Raw genomic sequence first — 7,971 nt, 5'->3', positions numbered from 1 at the left:
GCAGGAGCCAGTGCCTCCCACAGCTCTGCCAGGAAGCGCCTGCAGGCCTGCAGTTCTGCCCTGAGCCACAGCAAAGGTGTGAAATGCAGAGTGTTCTGCAGAAATATTCAGGGCCACCAGGCCAGCCTGCTTTGTGCTCTCTGGAGCACAGCAAGCGCTGTGCAATGCTGCTCTGAGCTGCTGGGAGAGAGGGAATTGGGGATGTGCCTGAAGTTGTACTTGAGTAGTGAACTGATTTGGAAAAGAGCTGAATAATTTCAGTAGGCAATCTGTGTTTTCCTGATTAATTTCTGAAAGAAAGTCACCATGTGTTGCACACAGGTAGGGGTATTAGGAAAGAAAGGCCTTATAAAATCAGGCCTTGCTCTGCTCAATTACCAGCTGGCCTGTTATGTCTTCTATGTGCAGCTAGCTAACTTCCCATGTGAAAAATCATAAGAATGAGTGCAGTTAACACAGCAAGCTGTTGTGGTTAGAAAACAGTTTGCATCTGTAATAAACAAGAAATATGTCCCCTGAGAGTCCACACAGGAAAAATGGAAACACCTGAGTAAAAGAGAAACTCTTAGCATGTACACACAAAAACACATTCTAAGCAATGAATGGTGTGTCAAGGAAACTACCAGGCAGTTGGAATTGAACACGAGAGCTGTGAAAAATGTATAAAAATACGTTATATGAATAAAGAATTGGCCTTCCTTGCGTGAAGAGACAGAGTCCCAGCTGCTTTATTGACACAGCAATGTGGTGTCACTCAGCAAGAGCACTTGCAGGGTGTATTAATGAAATGCTTGTGCTTGATTCCCAGAAAAGGAAGGAGAGGCGTTAAGTGTAACAAATAGGGCTTAGTCTTGTGAATTCCTTTAGCTTTAATGGGCAGTGCTGAACCCTGTATTCCCCCATTGCAGTGATTCATGTGTGCAAGTGGCTATCTTAGCCTTGAGAATAAAGACAGTGGTCCTGCTAAGAAGATAGCTGGAATGCATTGAATGGGAAGAAAGTGGTTTTAGGAGTCTCTTGACTAGCAGAGGCGAATTTGAAGATTGAGATATTTCCTAAATGACTGTGTGAGGAACAGGAGTCGTGTTGGAGTGTCAGAACCCAGGACATCCCTCTGGGTGCCCTGGATGGCTCGAGCCCTGGCAGGGGGCTCGGAGATCCTGTGAGGAAGCCAAAGACACTTGGGATTTTGATCTTAAGCCATGGAGCAAATTAACAACCTTGTATGAAGAATCCCAAGTCACAGAAGTTGAAGTAGCATAATAGTAGTTGTCACAGGGTGAAAAGTAGAATTTTGGGATTTTTAGAACAGGGGCTTGGATTCCCAAGATGGAGGAATTTGGGTGTTCCCTGTCCTTCTTCTTTCTCCTTCCTAACGTCCATGTTCTGGGTTGTGCTGGCACTCTTGGATTGGTTTAGAGTAGAAGTAGACAGTCTAACATAGGTGATAGGTATTGGAAAATAACTGTAAATAAAGTACATGTAGTTTTTAGTATCAAGAGATAGCAATTCCTCAGGGCAGGGCAGTGTGCCCTTGACAGACCTGCAGATCAGACCTCTGTGAATCTGAGAGAAAATATTTTAGATACTAGATAATGAACAATCTTGTGAATCAGAGCCAAAGAATTCCGACTCTTCCTTTGACCATCGGGCAGGGAAAAGGGACACTTGGATCATCCTGACAGTAGGAAACCCAAGATCCGAGGTCCTGCCATATTTGATCCATGTTTGAGCAGGTTGACAAGACAATGAAGAAAAGTGTATTGTTTAAAGGGGGGAACTTGACCCTTGAAAGAGAAAGAATGTATTGGTGAGTGGGTCAGCAGTTCAGCCTTGAAAGGGGAACAATGCATCATGGAGCCCTTGTTGGCAGGGAGTCATGGAGTATGGTGAGCCATGGTGGCCTCATCTCACACGCCGGCCGTGTGTGAGCTGATGCTGTAACTGGGAAAATCCCACTCCTGAGCAGGAGATAGAAGGCCTGGTTCTGGGGTGGAGGGGTGAGAAGGATGAGATGCACACCGTTTTGATCCAGGGGATGTCCTGGAAGTGCACTGCCTACCTGTGCCTCCTACCGAGCACCACGCTCCTGCTCCTTCTCCCGCTCAGCGGATTTTTGGTATCCAGGGGTTGGTATGTATTATTTGCTACTGCAGCTAATGGAATGAATTTGCTTTGCAAGCCCAGTTGTCTTTTAGTTATTTTCTGCATGGGTCTCCTCCTGAACCTGTGGGTCTCCTCCTGAACAACCACCAGGGACCTACAGGACACTCCTACTCTGATGTCAATAAATTCTGAGAAGAGGTTTAAATATGTCAAATAAAGTGGAGTAATGTTTAGCCTGTGAGTTTCAGCAAAGTATTGAATATGTCTTAGTTCCATGGATACAAACTAGTAAGTCAGATTGCTGGGAGTGCAGGTATTAAGGAAGTGATTCCCTACACACCCAACACTGAAACAAAGTATTGCTTTCTTTCTAACCCTGAGCTGGCAGCAGGGATCAGGCCCTGCTTGGTAACCTTTCATTTTGGCAACTTCTGTTAGCAGGTAAGAAAGGTCCCAATGAAACCTTTTCCAGCTGTTTCCCTCTGGTTTCTCTTCTTAGGCTCCAGAGCTCTTTGCTGCAGGTGTCCTGGGTGTGTGCAGAGCAGAGGAGCCCCACAGAACCCTTGGTTCCCCACAAGTTGTCCTGCCTTGTTCCCAGGTGTGCCCAGCTGTGGCAGGAGGAAGAGCCCGCAGCGCAGAGGGCACCGTGCCCTGCCCAGCCGGGGCTCCCTGGCACAGAGCAGCAGCAGCGCCAGCGCCGTTCAACCCGCTCCTGCCTTGCCTTCCCCTGGCACACAGAAGCCTCTGGAAATCAGCACCTCCAGTCACATTCCCAGCTTGGAGCAGCTGCTGCTGCTGGGCAGATGCTGCCAGTGTGACTGCTTCCAAAGGGGACTAAAGGCAGAGATGTACATGCACAGGAGCCCTGGGCATGTCCGATAAACGTGCAAATATATGGGGAGATTTGTTAGCAATTATTTCAGCTGTTCTGCCAACAGTGGCTTCTCTCCTGGCTCTGTGTGTTACAGATGAGTAACATAATGGTTGGCTCTCACAATTAAGAGATAGATATTATATGGATGTAAAAATATAAAGTGATGTTATCGTAATATATCCTCCCATTGTCCTCTTTCCCCTCCCCCTTGTAATAACCTTGGTAGTCAGGGCATTTGGGGAGGGCTGGCTTGTGAGCAGGAGGCGAGGTGTAAAACACCTGACCTCCAATCAAGATGTAAGAAAGTAATCTCCAGCAATGGATAGCAGAGAAAGAGTTGACTGACCAAACTTTTGGAGGGGCTAAGGCTATCAAAGGCAGAGTATCTCTTTTGTAGATGAGGATGTGGCTGCAAGTCACAGAGACTGCCAGTTCTGAACATTTTTCCTTGTTCAGTCCTTTGTTAAGGTTTAATAAACCTTTAAAATGTTCAAAGTGAGAGTCGTTTCTCACATGTGCAATGCTGTGGGCCATTTTCTCGATCTGGTTTCCTTTACATGGGTCCCATCTGAGTGCTCACTTGGGCTACAGGCTGAAGGTGCTTGGGGCACTCTTGGAGTTGCTCTTGGATCCCTTGAACAATGGGGTTTGGCCCGGGAGGGCAATTTGTGCTGCTTTGTGGCAGAGGAGAACTTCCCAGGCTATTTTGTGTTTGCTGTGGGGAAGGTTGGTTATTGCTTTGCATAAAGTCACAGACCAGCATGGAGCGTTTGCTTTGTGATGTCAGGGCATGGTTGCCACGTCACAGTGGTGACATGAGAAGGTTGCCTTGGTGCACGGAAGGCCTCAGTGTCAGAGCAGCCCTAGGGCTTGCTCAGAGCAGGAGCACCCTGCGCCTTGAGGCATTTGTCAGTGGGCAGCTGCACACTGACAGGAGCCTTGTTTGTTCTAGTGTTGGAGCACAGTGTGCAAACTTGCACGGCAGTGCTACAATGATTCAGCAGCTTGCTGCTGCAGTGGTTACTGTTTATGGCGTGACTTATTCCGGCTATTTTCTGACTCACCTGGCACGTAAGTAGAGATTTCCCCTCTACTTAGGTTAGGGTGTAACATAACCTGGCTTTTGTATGTCTTCCTGCTCCTTCTTAGTGACTGAGCTGATTTAGAAACAGAAAGAGCATTAGGATGCCACTGGTTTAATAAAGCTCCTGTCAATTTGTTCAGCTAAAAAGGGGGTGTCTGTAGCCACAGGGGCAGCATTGCCAGGGAACCTGCAGGGGTTCCCTTCCCTCCCTGGGAGAGTCTGTGGCAACAGGGTCTGTCATTTCCTCAATTTGCTGGGACAAACAAGACAGCTTTGAAACTGTAGACTGGGAGAACTTCTCGGAAGGCCTTCTAAAAACTCTGTTGTTCCCAGTTGCAGTTGTTTCCAGAATTCAGGGAAAGCTTCTTTCTTTCTAAATTTGGTCATGAAAGAATTTGATTGTCTAACTTGACCCTTTACCTAGTGCTAAAAGAGTGATTCCCTTTGCAAAGAAGTGCAAACTCCAAACCAGTGAGTGTCTCCTCCTGAGCCCTGCAGCTGCTGCTGTGCTGTTTCACAATAGAACAGCCAAAGCTCAGAGGAATTTTGGGGAAGCCTTACTGGGCAACTGTTTACAGCAAGTTAATGAGAATTAGTGCATGCAACTGATTTTTTTTAAAAAGCACCTGAAGGAGAGGATTTTAGAAGCTATTTTAAGTGTTTACTAGAACAGGAATATTGAGTGTTAAAGAAGAATTTGTATTTTCTTGATCATGTTTGTATTCTTTTGCTGACTAAAGAGGTTGAAGTGTAGGCACAAGCAAGAACATTGTCCTGATCTCTTGGTGGCTTTGTGAATGAAATGTGTCTCCTGGAGGGATGTGAAAGGGAAAATAAGCTCTGTTTGGATTGACCTCTTGTGTGGGATTCACCAGGCCAGGAACTTTTCTCACAGCATCTGATTCATTTTCCCTGCCCACTACAGGTCACATAAAACATGTATTCAGTGGAGCTGCTCCTGAGGTGAGTGAGAAAGGAAGATTTCATGTTCCTCCTATTTAAAAATTCCGGAGCGAGCTGTCACCTTGACTAGACACAGAAGAGTATAGAGGGCCAGCAAGGACGGCCAAAAGAAAATCCAGAGAGAAACGCCCAAAGAAAATAATTCCCATGACTTCAACAACAACAACAACAACAACAACAACAACAACAAAAAGGAGTGGATATTTCCTAATTTCAATCTCAGAAATCTGAAGAAAGAGAACTGAAGAATTTCCATAGATACCCATATGACAGTGCTCAGCACAAGGGCTGCTGCCCTGCCAAACCTGCCCTCAGTGCATCCAAGTGCTTTAGACACTGGAGTGGCTCACTTGCATCCTGGGGCTTGTAGGTGTTTTTGGTATGCCAGGAGGAGAAGCCCTCTTCTTTTTGTCTTTCTCCAGCCAGCAAGGGGGCTTCTGCACAACATCTCCTGCCCTTTTCCAGCACTGGATGGGATTCTGCCCAGTTCTGGTTTTCCCTGTCTGCTGCAGCAATAGCAACAATGTTGCTGGCTCTTTCCTACTTGTCCATTTCTGAGCTGCAAGAAATGAAAGTTCTGTTTTACAGCTACAATGTTGCTTGCTGATAGCAGCCAGGAAGGAATATCAAATTCATAGCCATATAGTGTTGAACTGGGCCCATTTTAATTAATAATTACTCCCACCCAAAAGTGATCCACTTCACACCCCAGGGGTTTTTATTTCTTGGCAAACCCTTGTCTGGAGAGAGCACATCCCCTGCAGCAGCAGTCATCCTGGCTGGTGTGCAGGGGACAGTCTACAACAGCAGGTGCTGTTGCTTCTTTCAAAAAGCTGACATGCCTTTCCTTAGAAAGGTCCTGCTCTGCAAGTGTTGCAGCAGCAAGCTCTTCCTCTCAGTGGCACTGTCTTCTGCCATTACTCCCCATTCCCTGGGGAAAGGGAATCTTTTAGAGCGGTTTCCTTTCTTTTGTGATGAAATCACATCACTTAGTTTTGCTCTCCTGTTTCTGTTTTCTCTCTCAGTGCCTGAGAGGACTGGATTTTCTTCACTCAAACCACATGATCCACCGAGGTCTGAAGAGCTGCAACATCCTTCTCGGAACCAATGGCTCTGTCAAGCTGGGTCAGTGTATTCTTGGTCAAGTGCAGCATTCCAGGGATGTGGGTGTGGGGCTGCTTGGAGTGACTGCCAGCTCCCCAGAAATGGTGCTGGTGGCAGTGCAGGGACCCCTCTGTGAGCTGGTGACATGGTTGCAATGTGCACAGAGGCATGACAAGGAACCACAAGCAGTCAACAGTGGCATTGGCTTGTGTGTCCTTTCAAGAGGGAGGGAGCTACAAGTCTAAAGCTTCAGATAAAAAGGCTACTGATGGAGGTAGTGTAAAAAAATGATGAGGTTTTTTTGAAATGGACAATTCCTTATTTCCTTGTGTTATATATAAAAAATGAAAAATAGCCAATTTTGATAAAAAAATTAAAAATAAAATTTATTTCGCGACCGTAATACATTCCCGACAGCCACCAATCAATCAGACAGCGTACCACCCCCGGGAGGTGAGCCGGGTGGACGTGAGATTGGTCTCGCTAGCACCAAATTCTCCTTGCCCACACTGGCTGCTCCAAGGTAGCAGTTCTTATAAGATTTTGCCGCGGCAGAGTCTCTTTCTCTCCTTCTAAGTTCTGCATATTCAAGTTGGTTTCATTCTTCGGTTCGGGCTGCACAAAATCTTCGTCTGGGAATAGAATAATACATTTCCTCGATTCCCGGAATCTGGCATTCAGATGGAAGGTGTTGATGGCTTTGGTCATCTCAGATAGGTACCTCGTCTGGGCCATCATCGCTTGGGCATCACTGGGTGCATGCTTCTGTGAATGCCCATCTCCTGTGCAGCCCAGGTTGTATTTTGCATGTAAATGTGGGGATGCCACTCTGCCCATCTGCCGTGGTTTCGCCATCCTGGGGAAGATGTGTACCGGCCGTTTATTTTACACATATATATTTCATACATCTTTTACTTCCACAAATTACTAACCATATTTCTAACACTCGGCTAAAGCCTGAGGAAATAGAGCAGGGACAGATTTCCAGCAGATGACACAGTGCATTCTTAGACTGAGAGTGGGGAATTTTTTTGCTTATTTTCCTAATGGAGCTGGCTTTGATGGTTTGTTGTTTTCTCCACAGCTGACTTTGGCCTCTTTGCTCAGCTCACTCCTGAGCAGAGTAGACAAAGCTCCGTGGCCAGCACTTCTGGGTGGATGGCACCTGAAGTGGTGACAGGTCAACCATATGGCCCCAAAGTGGACATATGGTCTTTTGGAATCATGGGCATTGAAATGGTGGAACGAGAAGCTCCTTACTGGAAAGAAACTTCTGGCATGGTAAGGAGCAAATACTGACTGATCCCCTCTGTCTTTCTCACCTGTCCCGTGTCCTGTGTGCCACTGGACAAAATCCCATTGCCATCTGCTGGCACCACTTCCACCAAGATCCCCTCCTAAAAATGTCCCTGCAGCACATCAGCATCTGCTGTAGCTTTGGTTGCATCAGAAGGGAAGTGGCAGTTCAGAAACCTAAGCAGTTCAAACACCTAACCAGTTCAGGAACCTGCCATTTAGGCCTCCAGCCATGCCTGGCATTTCTCATTTGCTTTTTGAACAGTGTTGGAGCTCTGTCTCTGAAGGACAAAAAATTTTCAGTGGAATGGTTGGATGTGTGATAAATACCCTTCAAAATGGAGGTTCAATCATCCTAGTTTCAATTGTACAGCAAAAGAAAACTGGAAATTGAAAAGGAAGAGAAAATAGATAAGAAAAAAAGGAAAAAGAAGAGAAAAAAATAAAAGAAATAGAAAAAGAAAAAGAAAAAGAAAAAGAAAAAGAAAAAGAAAAAGAAAAAGAAAAAGAAAAAGAAAAAGAAAAAGAAAAAGAAAAAGAAAAA

General features: G+C 46.0%; 1 long non-coding RNA gene across 1 annotated transcript; it reads left to right on the top strand.

Annotated features, from left to right (window-relative positions):
- Window positions 1-2,927: 2,927 nt before the first annotated feature.
- LOC135291728 (uncharacterized) lies at window positions 2,928-7,418 on the top strand. The gene is made up of 4 exons (XR_010354460.1): window positions 2,928-4,051; window positions 4,990-5,027; window positions 6,053-6,152; window positions 7,216-7,418. It is a non-coding gene; the product is annotated as an uncharacterized LOC135291728 (long non-coding RNA).
- The last annotated feature ends 553 nt before the right edge of the window (window positions 7,419-7,971 follow it).

The sequence above is a fragment of the Passer domesticus genome, unplaced genomic scaffold, assembly GCF_036417665.1.
Source record: "Passer domesticus isolate bPasDom1 unplaced genomic scaffold, bPasDom1.hap1 HAP1_SCAFFOLD_107, whole genome shotgun sequence".
Classification (NCBI taxonomy): Eukaryota; Metazoa; Chordata; class Aves; order Passeriformes; family Passeridae; genus Passer; species Passer domesticus.
This window is presented reverse-complemented; position numbering and strand designations above follow the sequence as displayed.